We start from the raw sequence: 17,251 nt of genomic DNA, 5'->3' as shown, positions 1-17,251 counted from the left end.
AGGGCAGGATGGAGCGGTGGAGTGGGCATGAGGCTGAGCAGAGACCTCCTGTTTTGGAGGCAACGCGCCATGACACAGTCCTGACCCTAACGCCAAGTCATACTGCGATCGTCTCAGCAGGTTCCTCTTGCTAGACCTACACCACTTAAATGAGCTACTGCCAAAGCTGAATGACTAACGGCACTGCCTTTAGGAGCTTCTGTCCCCTGTGCGGGGAGCAGGACATCTGAATAGCAAATAGAGAGGCGCAGATGGCCAGACACACAGACAAAGAGGGCTGCACGCACAGACGGATAAACAGGCTGCAGGGAGGCACAAGTTGCATAAAGGAACGAGAGAGAGTCGTGGAGACATAGACACGTTAAAAGAGGTGGCTAGTGGGCAGTCAGGCCAAGGGACAAGGAGGCTGCAGCCATCGCCGTGTCTGAAGCTCCTTTTTGTGGTGGGAAGCTGAGCATGTTATTCCTGTAGATAGTCTGAGGCGGACAGATTTTTCAGACTCTTTTTTTTCCAAACAGAAAGGCCGAGTCTTTGCAGAGCCCATATTTACATGATTCTTAAAACAGTCTTGTTCTTCGGCTGAAGTGACTTTAAAAGCAGTTGAAAGGGAACATATAATGCGCTTATCGTCTCCCCGAAATCCTGGTTAGTTCAATTCTGGTCAGGAGCTGTCGGATCGATTTGTTAGACGGCATCCCCTAAGGGGGGGCCGTCTGTCTGGCAGTGTTTTCATTACAACTTTGGCTTTTTTGGTGTTTATGACTATGTCGTAAAAATGCACTCAAGACAAATATGGTCTGAGTAAACAGAGCCTTACTCCAAGGATGCTTTAAAAGCAAATTGGGAGAGGCCAATTTTAATGCAAGAGTATTAAAAATAGCTGGGCTGGATCCTTAGTTGTCGTAAACCTGCACGGCTGGCTTGAATCACTGCCACGTCCAGCCGGCTGAAGCTCCTGGTCTGTTTTAATTTTTGTTTGCAACCTAGAAACTAAAAATGAATTTAATACATGAAATATTTTCATAATTCCCAGGTGTCCAGAATTTTTAAAAGTCAAACTATCGTTTTCGACTCTAAACCTGCTGATACTTCAAAAACACCACAGAATCAAGATGAATGATAAAGAGAGGAAGGAAAGAATTTTGGCCCTTTCTATATGGAGTCAGTTATTCCTTTTAAAATATGCCACTTCATTCAAAATATATGATTTATGAAAGATTGCCAGTTGCCTCTCATCACTTGTTCCCTCCCCTGCCCTGGGCTACACCTGCGCTGCCAGAAGTGCCCCGTGGTCCTACAGTAGGCAAAAAGTGTGTTCAGCATAGGCAGGGTTTTTCCCTTTTTTTTCATTTAGTAGTTATTTGCTGATCTTGTGATTTTCCTACATCTTTCTCTAACAGCTGATCTCTGAATTTCAGACTGTCATTGCCTCCTAGAAAACTGTTCAACTACCAAAGTAGTGAACAATCCACAGAAAATGTTAAACGTTGGTTGCCCATCAGGTTGCCCGTCTCCCGAATGAATCAGAATTTGAAAAGTCCTTTTATTTGTTTTAATCCGCTTTGAAGGCTAGCTCCATACCGGTTCTCTCAGTTTCACACCTTTTTGCACAGTCATCTTTTTACTCAACCAATTCATTCTGAAACACGTACAATTTTTTAAGTATCGCTTTCTATCTTTGCTGGAACAATAACAAAAAATGCTTCCACATTCTCCTTTGCAGCTCGAGCTATTGCTCTTTAATCTGAGGAGAATGGGAAAAAATAGGGAAAGCGAATCATTTTTCTTCATTCACACCATGGGAGCGTTTGCTTTGCCGCTGCAGGATGCCGGGTCAGGCTGGAGGGGGCGGGAGGTAGACGCGAATCCCCAGGGTCACAAGTGATGACGGACAACGCAACGCGCAACCCAAGGGAGCGCAGGAGCAGCTGACCAGCCCTCTCTCTTGCATTATCACAGTTAGTGTGGACGCCTTCCCCACTGACTTCTGCGCTCTTACCCCAGTGTAACTGTACTGGCTCATAGAAATGTGGTGACTTCCATACGAAGCCCGCCGGCAGGAGGATGCAGCGTAGTCGCCTGCAGGCAAAGCGTCTGCAGGGTCCCAGCTTGAACTGGGCTCTGGAAAGGTGAGGACCCTCTCAAAGGAGTCAAGCCATGAGGTCCCGTTTTCAGAGCTCCTTCACAAATCCATTAAACATCAAGCTTTTTCTACCATAAAAACTCCAATATCAGAATGAGGAAATATCATTCTAAATCAATCCTGATACTTTAAAGTTTGACACAATAAGTTAAGGCTCATCTAAAAGACCTCAACTGCTTTTAGAACTAGAGTGAAATACCTATTTTTAGCTTTCAATGCAGTTGGTAGCTCTCTCTAATTCTTCCTGAAGCCTCAGTTTCACTGAAAGCTAGCTGTCTACGAGTAGGCATTCAAATAATTATTTGGCCTATTCAAGTGATAATGCACTACAGAGTTCACAGATTTTTGAAGAATAAGAACATGAATACATCAGCTCTCTAAAAAGACAATTTTCTCATAAAAGAAATGAGAAAGAGCATATAATGTGAGACAGGAGAATTAACTTTTTGTCCTAAAAAGTCTGTTAATGACCACAGTACCTAATTTGTTTAATCTTTCACACTCTGTATTGAACAGCGGTCTGGATTCAGCAAAGCAGTGCAAGTTTGCAGGCTCCAATGCAAGGTGAAAATAAGCATCTACGTGAGATGCTTACGTAGATTTGTATAAGGTTATGGATCCTGCTACACAGGGTTGCGTGTTAAATTTTTTCCCTCGAGGAAAGCCGGTGCTCTGCGCGAAGGGTCGCCCTCATGGCTTTTTGAGTCCATCTCCCAAGGCGGTGGAGAGGCCCCAGTCCAACTGGTGCAGCAGTTGCTGCAGATTTACAGGAAGAGCAGCTTGGTGGGGACGTTTGCTGTGGGCTAAGAACTCTGTTCCTCGCTCTCCATGTCCACGCCAGTTACTGGAAAGCTGGATGTGTTTCCCCCATTCCAGGGCACGAGGTTTGGGGGTGGGATATTATAATTCCCTTTCCAACACATGTCATAGTCAAGATTCCTCCCAAAGAGAACAGCACATTTGTGGGGAAAAGGGTTACACATTGATTTCACTTAAACAGAGCCCTACAAATAAGCAATGCTCTGGTAATTAATTGAGCCAAAATGTTCCCTACCCAAATTTTTCTTGCCAAACTAGAAAGCTGAAGTGTAGGTTCAACCAAAATGAAGCAAAATTTCAGTTAAGAAAAGTAAGGAAAACGCAGGGCTTTGAAGGCAGTAGGGGCCCCCTTCTCACTCAGTAATTCAGGGTTTAACATGCTCATCCAAGATATGGAAGACCTCAAAGCGGTTGTCTTTGGTGCCTGAAATAATCCTAACATGCGGTTCACGCAAAAACATCCTAACTTCTCAAATGTAATCTGGGTAGAGATGCCATCCGCCTCTCCCCTGGCACTTCCTTTTTATGCAAATAATCAACAGTCAGTGAAGCCGGGACCAGGCCTGATTCATCCCATTTCACAGGGGCTTGGCCTAAGAAACTTCTCACTCCTCTGCCCTCTGTCTCAGGGGTTATCGTACAGAAGGCAGAAGAGGTCCTTTCTTTTTGGGTAGGTATTAATTTGGATCCCTAGACTTAGTTACCAGTTTTCATTAAGATTTCTCTAACTTACCTTTAAGTTTCAGAATTTTTGCAAATTATTTTTAAGATTTCTACTTCTCTCTCATACGTGGTTGAAGTTGGCCAATACCTTCACAAGTTACCAGCAGTGGGCTGGCTGAGAAACCAAGGCTTCTTAACTGCAATTCTCACTGAAACTGTAAAACCAGTTGGGATTTAAAGCATAAACTGCTTAAGCAAGTCTGGGCACCCACAAGTATGATTTTAGGTTATTTAGAGGAGTTTGTGTAATTGTATAACATAAAGAAAATGAATGATAATTACAATATTATACAGTATCTGTTGTGACTCAGGGAGACGACCTCATGTTCATATTCCAGTTGCATTTGGAGAGGTCCATGGAAACTGTTACTTGCATGAATTTGTGTGCAAACCTGACCAGTTAGTGTCTATGTGCCCAGGTATTGCTCTGTACGTGCAAGGAGGAGGAGGAGGAGGAGGAGGAGGAAAGCAGCACGTCCACCTACAACGAAACAGAAGCCAGTTGTACAAGAAACAAGAAAATGCTTATTATTAAGGGGACAGCACACCATTCACAGCTTGGAGCGAGCCACAACCGTCTTTTCCATGAGTATTGCACCACAAGCTCCCTCCTGTCCTCCTCTGACTTAGAGACATTAGTCATCAAATGAACCAATTGAACAAAAAAGTGTCAAGAGACTTGCAGATTTTAGGATTAGATGGGGTGCGATAGTCTGAAATCTTACTAAATCAAGCCACAGATTTCATCAGCAAATCCCAAATACGGAGAGACAGCTTGTTTTGGAACTAGAACATATCTCAGGAGCAATCAAGCCTTGTCTGAAAACAATGAAGAATTCACCACTTCCCTTGGCAGACTGTTCCCCCTCTGAAAATCTCTCTGGTTTGCATTTTGCTGATTCAGACCAATGGATGATCTCATGCCCTCTCATATGAGGCATCTTCACCTTCTGCAATTACCAGCTGTGAACAAATTCCGTATCACCTCCTTGTTGATAAAACGAGCTGAGCTCTTTCATTCTCTTGCTGTTAAGCAACATTTTTATCACCGTCAAATCATTTTGGTAGCTCTTCTCCAAGCCCTTTCCAATATATCAACACATTTTATGAAGTTTTGAGCATTCTTTCAGGAATATTCTCATCAATACGATAGACTGGGGTAAAGACATAGACAGAGGTAAAGACACCTTTTCTCTCATTCCATACTGCCCGGATAATACAAAAAACGTGGTGGTCTTGGCTTCAGTGCCATACGGGAGAGACACCATCGCACCTAAATAGGAAATTTCAATCTTTTTCAATTACTGCTTTCTCGCTGGCAGCATCTTACCCCACAAGAATATCCACGCAGCGCTCTTTTTGGTTAGAGCACACTAACTAAAAAGATTAGCACACTATTAGTGTATAAACTGAAACAGCCTTGTGAATACACTCGTACAGTGAAACAGAATTGAAAAAGCTTTAACAACAAAACAGCATCTAAGAATGTTTTTACTTCTGAGGTCAGATAAGAATAATCGCAAAGAGCTGCTGTTCTAGCAGAGTGTCCCTAATGATCCTCGTGTCTCATTATGCTGCTTTTCAGCGGCGTCTCTGCTGCCGTTGTCATAGTAGTCTATGAAGAACCTTATGTAAGAAATAAGATGATGGTTCTGCAGTGAGATAAAAAAGAGTATTTAACAGATGAGTGCTAATATTGTAGATTAGGGATTCTTGTGCTCTTATTCAGCACGGGATCATGTAACTGCATTAATCATTTTGGTTGTAAAGCACACATTCTCCCATCAGCTCAGAAAGATGAAAGTGGAATATTACACACAGCCTACTGAAGGAGATGGGGTATTGGTGGACCAAAAAAAGCTGCAGATGTACAAGCAAAAGCCAAATTAACATTTTCTAGTTGCTAGAAATGAAACGAATCCTTTGACTTTATATATAGATTTTATTTCGGTTTCTACATATTTGTGTGATTGCATTTACAAATCCTAGGGCAGCACAATCCTGAGCGATTGAGTGGGAACTGAGGAGAGAAAGATTCATGTGATGGGCGGGGACTCAATCCCTTTCTGTAATTTTCAGATATGTTTTCAAAAAAAATGTAGAATTTCTGCCAAGAAGATGTAATATTGGTTTGGGGAGTTAGCCGGACTTCAGGGAAACATTCTTTCAACCTTTGTTCTTCTTAGTGATTGCTTTTGGTAGGAAACTTCTTTCCTTTGAATACATGCCAAAATGGGTTAGTGGATGCAAGCTGCGGGTAGGGGTAGGGGACCAGGCTTGCGGAGCCCCGGCCTCTGCCGGCACTCTCGGGCGTACATAGTAAGGTAGCTATTCACTGCGGTGGGAGTTACTGGCCTACTGGGGAAGGAGATGGAAAAGTTTCTACAGCCACAGAAATCTGCAAAAACGTAAGAATTTCAAGCGGGTTGCTCAGGAGGGCATTGCTGTAACTCTGCTCCCACCGAAGACGGCGTATTTATCGTACGCCTCAACAGGCCCCCGCCAGGCCAACGCCGAGCATGTTTTGTAAGCCTACGCTTAAAGAAAACATCCCACCTTTCCACAGCGCCGGTTCTGCCTGTGCCCCCCACCCCGGTCCCTCCTGTACCCCACTGGGACCCGGCGTGCCCCGTCCTATCGCGCCCGGGGCCCTGCTGCCCTGCGGACGTGCCTCGCCGCCTGCACCTTCCCGGAGCACCAGACAAGCCTCCTCTGTGCCCGGCTCGCCATGGAAATAAGCGGTTGAGCTATGAATGCTGCTAACATCTCACCTACTAATACCTCCAAGGGGACCAAGAAGAGGTCACTTGTTCGCTTATTTACTTTGCTTTACGCAGGCTGCATGGCTTCCTCAGGCTGCCTGCCGGCAGCCGGCAGCAATGCTTCCTCCTTATTACACAGTTCGGTTTCTGTTTCGGTGGCGTTGCTTTGCTTTTCCAGGCTTTCACTGGCACACTGAAACCTGGTCGCGGCCAGAGCCGGGCAGGTTGCGCTCACACTCCTGTTCAGATTAACGTTTCCTAGGGGCCTGGCTGGTCTAACGTCCACTCGGCAGCTCTCGTCATGGATAATAGGGTCAGGAAGGAATTACCCCCAGAGGAAGCAGCCAGAAACTACTCTTAGTTTTCTGTTTGTTTTTTTACATCTTCTGCAGTGTGGGTGTAGCAAACTTCCAGAACCAACTGTGAATTTCATCCAAAAAAGCCCCTGTGCTTTACCTTCATCTTGTCCTGCCATCTTCATGGGGCACCTTACGGCTGGGACTTTTGTTCTTTCATTTGGGGGTATTTATTATGGGTCTTAGGTCCGTGGTTGGGTGTTGCGAAGGGATCTGCAGTGTGGGAAGTAGATGCAATGCTGCAGGTGGGCCTGTGTTCCTCAGCCTACTGCTGAACGGGGCATTTATCACTGTTAATAGGAGTATTAGCAGCTTTGTGGCCCGCCATCCTTCCCTGCTGCTCTGTAATGTTGGTCATCCAAAGCAGAAATATGGAGAATCTCATCCACTTTGTGATCCGTCTCTGCCTTCAGGATCCACTCACAGAATTTTCTTCTCTCTTACTTTCCCTCCTACTTTTCTTAGTTCTTCCCTTTCTTTCTTTCCCCTGTACTCAGCGTAGTTTCATTTTTTAATGCCACAGCCATTAAAGAGGCAGGTATTCCCAGCACACAGCATAGCTGAGGTGCCTCCAAGGCCTGGAGTACCACTGGTTTCACTTTTTTCTCCCTTTCATCCACATGCAAGTTCTGCTCAGAAAGGTGAAAATTTCAGTGAAATAGCATGTTAGCAAAAGCGTGCATTAAAAACCTCCTGGGGACAGCTGCAAAATGCTTCACCTCACCAGAGCCATCTCCGACATGGAAACTTCACTTACCATTCCTCTAAATACGAGCTTAGAAAATTATAAAATATCTCTAGCGACTTATGTCTCCGAGCATCCCAAAGCACTTAATAAATCATATTCTCATGAATTGCTTTAGCTCTGGCTGGGGTACAACCAAATTGGGGACGACACCTGGCAACCATTTAACCTCACTTGCCCACATGAAAGAACAACTTTGGACTAGGAAAGACAAAAGAACTCCACCCTTCGATTTGTTTATGGTGGGTTTTGCTTTCCTTTTTTGTTTTTGTTTTTTTCTTTTTAGGATGTAGAAAATAAAGAGCTAACACAGAACTTAGATGTTCTCACTGTGTTAGGGCTACTGGAGTCTTTAACATAAACAAAAAGTCAGCATCTCGGTTTTATCTTTTGGACGAATACCAGGCAACCTAATAAAACAATTACTTGAATAACTTCTTTAGAGCTGCTGAAGACATGAGAGTAGTATGTAGGTGAAGGCATTGGCTTGGGCTGTGGTTCTGCAAACACTTTAAGGTGAGGCACTGTGGTACTGAAGGAGAGGACTGTGCCCTCCCTCTGCCCCAATTTTCCATTCCTGCCTTGCTCAGCTCTTCTCGCTTTTGTAAGCACAAGCATTGGTGAGGCAAACCAAAGGGTTGTTACAGGGTAGACCTAACTGGATCTGGGCCTGAATGAGCCATCTGGCTTTTCTTGGTTGGATTCGCTCTGACCTGGCTCCTCCTCCTGGTTCGTGCAGGTGTGCAGGGAAGCCCTGGCTGCACGAGCAGCTCAAAGTGCCTGTGAAGCTATGGCTTTCAAGGGAAGAGGGTGACCTACTGTTTCACCTTTTAGAGGTGAGATGCTACGGACGGCAAATGATCCACCTCACCCTCCTGCTTCTCACTTTGCTCTTCTGCCAATTCACATTTCAAGAGCCACTGGTGCAAAGGCTGGTTAAGTATTCCAGGAATCCAAATTGGTTGCTTTTATGGTAAAGTTCAAAGGAAAATAAAACCCCAACAACGCAGGCTGGTGTTGGCTCTCTGCCCCGGTGGTAAACCAAATGCTGGGAAGATGCATCTCATTCTCCAAACAGTTTTTTATCTGGGTAGATGTAGCTAGACCACAGATGGGCAGGAACGAAAGGAGAGGAGGAGGAGAACGATCCAAGGTTGAGGAAAAAGGAAGCAGCAGAGAAGAATCTGTCTGGAGTATGACAGAAGAGTGAGATGGCAGAGGGGTTGTCTGGGCTTGACCAAGGAGCCCAGCAGCATGCTCAGACCCTTTCAAAGCCTCTGCACAGGTGTACCATACGCTCTTACTTCCATCTCCTGAATCTTCCCCAGGGCATGATGAAGGGGCCGGCTCATGCACGCCCAGGGGAAGGACTTGGGATGCCCTGCCCCTGACTGCTGCAGACCGAAATCCAGGTGCAGAGCGCACACATCTTCAGCCACATGGCCAGATGCTCCTCACTGGTGTCAGGCCCTTGAGTGGCTCTTTCAGAGCCTCCTGCCTCCCAGCCATGCCAAAATTTGGGAGCGAGTCCTAAGGGTGCATGAGTAGGACTGTGCCTGCCTCTGCCCTATGCAGAAGTACCCTCTGAGCCAGGGCTGTCCTGGACTTCCCACACTCACATGCTTTTCTCTGCCTCTCCTATTTCGCAGCCCAGATTCACACAATTAATTTGCCCCTTTTACTGACTATTGCCGACACAGGAACGCAAGCCCAAGGACACGTGGCAATGACATCTCCGGTGCTGCTCTGTTCCCAAAAGCTCACATCTCCTATCACTGAAGAAGCCTCAATCCCTGTGACCGGGGGTGCCACATAAACAGCGCTGCCTGAGGGTAACATGGTTGTGGTGAACAGCTGAATAGGACCATAATGTATTTTCTTGTTGCCTTGACAATATACTTGAGCTTGAGAGATCTATTTTAACCCTGTGCTGGGGTAATACCAGTGGTAAAACCCTGCTGGAAACAAGACAAGCAACTATATTTGCAAAAACAAGTTTTCACACATGTGGCAAGACCATTAAGATAAGTGGCCTTTTGCCCTGGGAGAGGGGCTGGCTGTTTGCCAAGGAAGGATTCTGCAGTCTCTCACTCTAAAGAAAGGATTTTCAAATAGCAAATCCCTTTTTCCAGTGCACTGGAATTTTTTGAAAATGTGACTTGAAAATAAACCACAATGTTCAAAACGCTCATGTTCTTTAAACAGGGCCTCATGCAAAAACTGTTGAGTCCAAAGACCTGCAGCCAACTTCGATGGAGTTTGGGGCTCTACAAACAGCGGGTTGTTGCTTACTGAGAGCTCTAATTCATATTTCACAGAGTGCTGTTTCTTTTACATTGCTATTAATTCAAATCATGGCGCATCTAATTTCAGCGTTCCTTAGTGAGCAATACATTGCAGGACCATGACAGCAGTGTTCAGCAGCGGGAAACCAGTTAAGCACGGTATCCTAAACTCAATCCATTATGCACTCTCTGGGGAGCAGCACCACTTCCTAAAGCCAGTCCTCCCTTGACCACTCAATGTAGTGGTTCAGTGGATAAATCAGAAATGGGTTTTCTTGTGCTCATGATGGAGAAATCATTGCTCAAGCAGAATTTTCTCGCAGTGCTGGAGGTTCAGGAGTTATTTTTCTGAGAAGCATTGAGACAGCTGTCAAAGGCGCCTCAAAACACAGTTGTCTTCATAACGGACTATCTCAAAACCTGTCAGATATAGATAGAGGAACAGGCAGGTACTGCTCCAACTCTTTCTACAGCCAGCTCTTTCTAAACACAGTTACTCAACTTCCTGTAGCAATGAAGAGTGACTACACTACAGATGAAGAAATATTTCCTTCAGTTTACCCTAAATTCCAGTGGGTGATGTAACCAGCCATTCCCTTAGTTTCGCATTGCTGAGCACAGTGAAAAGGAGGAACGAATCAGTTTCCAATGAACCACTCAGATATCTAAGTCCCTCAGTAAAACCTATTGTGTTCTACCTGTTTTCGCTCCTTCTGCATCTGCCGTCGCGGCATCCTTCCATACTTCATCTCGCCAAGGTTAATAGTCAGCGCTGGTCCAGTTCCATGTCATTTCATTATTTTGTCTGAGATGACATTTTAAGCAGAAGGTGCTTTGGATTTAACTGGAATAATGTCAAGTGACTTACCTTTAGTAGCCAAAGCTGATAGCTTATTCAGTCAGAAATCTGCTAAATGGCTTGTTCACATAATTACAATAATTGCCTAGAAGAAAAGATAGAAGAGACTATATTCCTTTGGAGAAAATGCATAACTGTTAGCCTACTCTGACCTTTCCCTGCTGTTTCCTTCTCACATGTGAATGAATGCTGTTGGCTGAAACTTCCCCATGACCGGTCCTTGTTCTGCCCTTCCTGATTACAGCCTCATATGGCATGGCCAACAATTTGTGTGGATTAAAAAAAGCACCAGCAATTTTCATGGACATGGGTTTTACTTTTCCTTAACTACATAAACAGGATATTTTGTTAAAAACAGGGCTAAATAGCACAAGATATTCAACCATATGCATAACTTCCTACAACTAAATAGTCCTGTTTGCTTAATGTCAAACATAAACGAAGGGGGAAAAAAGTTATGCATGTGGTTCAGTAAATCAGGACCTTAAAGAAATCACTTTGTACACTATCATCCCCTTTATCAGCACCTTAAATAACTTCCTCTACCAGAAAAGTTGCCTAGAGCAAAGACGGGAAGAGAAAGCTTTGCTACAGCCTAACCCTACTGTGAGTTTAACCAGGAGCATAGAGGCATTAACTCTCCATCCCCCGGGAAATGGGGCTTTCCCTTTGGCCGTGGGAGGGCTGAGAGTAATTTATGTTTCTTTCTCTAATCCAACATAAGCCGGAGAAGCTCTTTGAGGGTTTCTATGCACAAGGGCAAATTAGTCATGATTTTCTCACTACCAGGACAGAGCAATTCCGCCCCCCCTGAGAAATATTGGCTCCTTTTGCCTCAGCTTTACCACCACAGCTCCCAGCACGCTGGATCTGAGCTGAGCCTATCCTGCTGTTACCAACAGCCCTTCTCCTTGCTGCTGCCTAGCAGCTCTCCATTAAAACAACTGGAAAAATCACCGATTGTCCTTGGATGCACAGGCCTTCGAGAGACCCTGAAACAGGCAGCTGTGAGCTAAAGTCATGGCTGCAGTGTTAGGAAGCCTTGGAAGCTGACATTACTTGGGCTGGAGCTGTTTTGAACTGTGGAGAGGAAATGATATAAAAAGAAGAAGCTTTTATTCTGACAGTCAAGCTTAAGCTTGCCCTTACTCTACCCGAAAAAACTTAGAGAAGAAAAAAATGTAAGGGCTGGATGCAGTGGACAGTCAGGTCTGACTTAAGCTCAGCTATCAGTGGAATAAAAGCCTTTGAAAAAGAATAAATTAAATCCTCAATTACTTCCTCTGGGTCAGAACAGCTTCAGCCCCAACTATTGCAACTTCAAAGGGCAAAGGTGCACGACGGAAATACGCATACAGAGTCAGCAGATTGAATAGGCAAAGCTGGACATCCAGAAAACAAGCAGCTCATAATTACTCGGATTGTATTTGCCTTTCCAAAGGGCACAACGTATTATGTGATTGATTAAGATTAGAGCCCCGGGTGTATTAACGCAGGCTGTATTAGTACGGAAATTAATCATTTGAAAGCGCATTGTGGTTCCTGGGAGGCTGTGCAGGCCAGCCCTTGGGTGATGCGAAAGCAGCAGTTCTCAGCTCGGGCCAGCTGGGTCCGGCCTCCGGGATAGGCTGGTCCTGCCCTTCTGGCGATTGCAGCTGCTGCCGGGGTTTGCCAGGACAGGAGCAGGGCGAGGAGCAGGGCTCCCTTCGCAGGGGAGCCAGCAGGCCGCGCGGGTGCAGCGAGCCGTGGCGGGGCCCAGGAGTGCTGGGGCAGGCGCTGCTCAGCCAGCGCCGCGGGTGCCGGGAGCGAGCGAGCCCCGAGTTATTTGTGTTCTCCCTGCCACAGCCTTTGCGGTACAGTGACCGAAGCGGCTGAATTATAAGGATAACGTAGAACCACGGCTTCTGCTGCTGTAATCTTGCTCGCTGGGATTTTTGCTCCAAATTCCCACGGCTGGTCCCTGTCCATAACAGCCAGGGTAGGATGCTCTGGCCTCGTAAGCTGCGGAGATCAAGCCTCAAGGGTGCTTAGCTTTTCGCGGGCTATATTGTGGCAGGAACAGCGCTGGGTCTTGTACATGCAGCCACAGGTCGGGGGCCAGCTGTGGGCTGCTGCATGCTCGAGAAAGTACCGAGGAACATGTACCCCTCTGCACCCCTGGCCACGCATCAACCCTTCGTGACATGGTGTCTAGCCACAGGCACAAAAAACTAATTCAGATGTTAAAGTTCTCTGAAAATACAAAGATTGGTTTCAGTCAGAGCTTTTTAAGATTGCTGTATAAGAAACTCAAAAATCTTATTGCTCTTATAATCCTACATAGCTACAGAGTCTATGAGTAATTACGGCTTTACAGCAGTATAACCTTTCCAGTATTTGCATTTCGTGTTGCATCCTTACCAGGGTTAAGAGAAAACTACACTCATCTGCAAAATGCCTTGGGTAAGGCAAGATGATCAGGCAAATGGCAAAAAGTAAGGTGCATCCTGTGCGTGTATGTCGCACTCTGACTTCCCTGTCGCTTTTGCTCAGTTTATTAGCAGAAGACATACTTTTCCTGCGCTCCTCCCTTCAGATATCATCTATTGCAGCAGATGCACAGCCACAGAGTTTTTTTTGCTCTTTTCAGTTAGCAATGTGATGCCGATTACTCAGAAAGAAGTGCTCCCTCTCTGCGAGCCCACTGGCAGAAGCAACTCTAAATGGTGACCCAGGAAGGGAGAATAACTGCGAATTGCCATCATCTCAAGCATGACCTAATCCAGTAGTTAATGGAGGCTGCTGCGAGCATCCTTGGGACAAAGTTTCTTAGGGAGTAAAGCAAATTTCTAAAAAGTTTATTCAGTAAGACCTAGCAGACTTTCCACAAACAAAATATATTCAGCCCACAGAGGTAGGCTCGAGCCCTTCACCTCCCCAAACCTACCTCACCAGAGCGCTCCACACACCTTGTAAAACCCTGTTTTCCAAGTGGGAGAGGAGAATTGCTTTCTGAGATGAAATGGTTTGATTTCGGGTTGAGACTGCACACCTAATATTTGGATTTTAATGGACGTAAGCATTTTGGGCGTACAGGCAGCGTCCCACTAGAGCCCGTAAGGAGCCCACCTGCCTGGAGGATTTTGGTGCAAGCTCGGCTGCGAGCTCCTCACCAACATGGCTTTGCCCTAACACAGCAGGAGCTGGGCAACCCCTCTAAAGTGCCTCACAACGGTGGTGGCATTACCTTCTTTCCTCCATATACACGAACAGAGCTTGGTCCAAACGTTGTAGGAGCTTTTCTACAGATCTCCAGCGTGTTGATCAGTCAGCTCAGACCTTAGGCCTTTCTGGCACAAATGTCTGTCTCAAATACTAAATCTCATTACGAGCTGAAAAAACTCACAGCGATTGCATAGTAGTAAAAGGAGGAAGTGCTTTCTTGCTTTTGTTTCCAGAATATGAAATAAGGTATTGAATAATGAGCTTTTCTTGTGTTGCTTGAGTTTTGTGGGTAGATTGCTACAGCTGATTCCTAGTCATGCCTTTAACAGACTTACAAGCAATGTTGATAGGTCACCGATTGGATGAGTGGGACCAGCGCACGTGGCCGTTATACAACAAGAATTGGAGGTAAAGAAGTTCAAGCACCAATCTCCAGACTCGTAAGAGACACAGCAAGAAGCAGCCTGCAGAAAGAAATACCGTGATCCCTGATCTCCCAAGGATGGACCAGCCGTCTGACCCATGGCGCTGCTGATCAACGGGAGAAACAGGAAAACTCTAGGGCTGCTTGCCCAGAGACTGCAAGGCATGATCTGCTAAATAAATCATTTCTCTCAGCCGAAATGGTGGTCCACAAACTCCCCAAAGGAGGAAGTAAAAGCACCAACTTTCCCCACTTGGGACTGCAGGACTGGCCACATTAGGAATTAACTTTTCCCATTCATTATCAGTTTTCATCACACTGAGAAGAAACAGGAGAAACATTGAAATAGGAGAGCAGAGCAAAGTAACATTAGCCATTATAAATGACATTCCAGGAGCTCCTTTCCAAAATAACATGAGCAGCTCACTTCACTATGACAGAAATGGTGATCCTCTACCTGTAGGCTAGAATAAGGCCCCTTCACTATTATATATATTTCCATAGATACACACATATGAAAGAAAGTTGAGACAAGCTGTTACACAGATAAATGAACTAAAGGGCTAGTAATACATTATCTTAAGCAGCTTTGATTATTATTAAGCATTTAAGAAGCACTTTAGCAAACACACACCAAGACACAAACCCTTCCTCAGAAGGCTGGTGATAATACCTAAGACAAAAATGGGATTTTGCTCAGCACAGGCGCTCAGGGGCACAGGTCAAAACGGTAGATGTGCTATTCAGGAAAGGAGAACACATTTTGTGAGGATCCTCTCTTATTTGAAAATTCAGCCACTGATCCAATCTGCCTACCCGTCCTCGGTGGAGAAGAAGCAATGGTGGAGAAAAACCTCCCTGAATTTGCACCTGTTGACCTGCCAGGAGCAGGATGGAGAGCAGGCCTTGGAAAGAAGTGTGAGCTTTTAATGTCTTTATTTTGCTGTTTAAATATTTTGTCTTCCCTTAACTTTACAGTCTGGTGTCCATTACTCCTACTATGAAATTGAAATTATGGGGAAAAATGGATCGGTGCTTTTACTTGGAATCATTACATGTCAAGTAGTATAGGAGGATTAAATGGGGAAGGAAATTTTAAAATGATTCTTCTCATATGAATCACAGGAGCGAGCTATCAGAAGCTATGTCAAAGGCTTTATAGTTGGCAAGAAACGTGTAGTGTCTTTAGGCTTCTTCCCTTTATAAAACCAAACCATAAACAACAGAAACAAGGAAAGGGAGAAAAAGTAATTTCATTAGAGCAAAAGTGACATAAGTTTAATAATAAATAATGGTCGTTATCTATAAAAATATGAAAAGCCATTTTCAAAATCATTAGCTCTAATCACAAATGAAATTTGCAGCTTCTTTTGTATTTTGTACCTCTGTAATGAACTCTGATAAATTCAAGGGACTACGTGTTAAATAAAGAGATAGAAGGGTCTAATTTGCTGCTTCATTAAACTGGCTTATTTCTAGAACATCTTGCATATTGCTTTGAATTTCGTATCTCTGAAAGGTGGAGACAATAGAACTATCTGTCTCTAATGTAGTGTGGCACACAATTAGGGATTCAAAAGGATGTGAATCTCTTTCCATCAGAGATACACACAGTGATTATTATTTTATTACCAAATACTGTCAGCGTTACATATTTCCAACAGCTACTCTGACACCTGACTTGCATGTTAAATTTGTGAAAAGCCTTGCAAGAAAAGTCAGATGGAGCTTATTTATACCACATTATTCCTTCCTACGTAGGCTTTCACAGAGCCTGGTACAGTTCAGAAATATTAGTGGAGTTCAACACACTGAAGATTTGCAGTCGATTGCAATATATAGAAGATGCTGTACCGCTCTGATGTATTTTTTAAGGTGGTGATAACGCACAAGCTGAACTTTAGAAACCCTGGTGGCAAATCAACAAAGCCTCAAAGTGCATATCTGAAATTATCCCTACTCAGTAAAGCACTTGGATGTGTGAATCTGAGGCATTATCCTTTTCAGGGCCGAATTTTAATGCAATTAAACAGCTTTTAGCTTCAACCAAAACTTAATTTTTTTCAAAATACACACTAACCCAAATGTTCTGTAACTTCACGTATACCCGCTGGCTTTGGCTAAAACTGAACATGCAGTAGAAAGGTGGTGGAACCAGTCCTTGCAATGTCACCAGATTCAAGATGATGAACTTTGAACTTGATAGGGTAACGCAGATGTTTTCTCAGACGCAGTATGAGCCTAGATTATACTTCTACAACCAGGGTATACCTACTTATCCATAAAAAGGACTTAACCAGTAATCTGAACAACAGCAAAGGAAATGACTGAGGTATTTAGGATGGTATTCTGCCTTTGCATATGCACCTACCTTGTGGTTAGAATTACCGCTCATGTACCACAGGGCTGCCAAAATAGTCCTACAATATTCTGCTTACAAAACTCTACTTACGTTTCAACCACTGAGCAGCCTGTCATTTGGATTTTGTCTTCCGCTCATTGCCATCCTCTGTGTGAGACCATGTGAGACCAGCCTAGGGCTGGAATAGAGAGAGCAGGTTCTGTGTCTGGGCTGGTGACTTTTCCTAACAGTTAAGCAAAGTTATTTTAAGGGACAGTCAAGCAGTAATTATTTGATATCAGTTTTTACAATAATTTCTATGAAAATTATTTGAATGGTAGGTCAGTGTCTTTAGCAAGAAAACTGGGTAGCTCTATGAGAAATTCATGAAGACTCCTCAATATATTATGTTCCTTAGGATACTAAGTCCACTTGAAATGCAAAGCACAGTAGACTTTCTCTTTTAACGATGCTTACTGAATATCTTCCAAGCATCTGAAAGCTGCATCTGGGGAAACGAATTAAGAGCTTAAAAGAGATGTTTAAGTTTATTACCACGAAGATGACAGAGTGAACTGCTGGGACATAGC

This window comes from Struthio camelus, chromosome 14 (assembly GCF_040807025.1).
Source record: "Struthio camelus isolate bStrCam1 chromosome 14, bStrCam1.hap1, whole genome shotgun sequence".
In the NCBI taxonomy this organism is placed as follows: domain Eukaryota; kingdom Metazoa; phylum Chordata; class Aves; order Struthioniformes; family Struthionidae; genus Struthio; species Struthio camelus.
Note: the sequence above shows the minus strand (reverse complement) of the source record.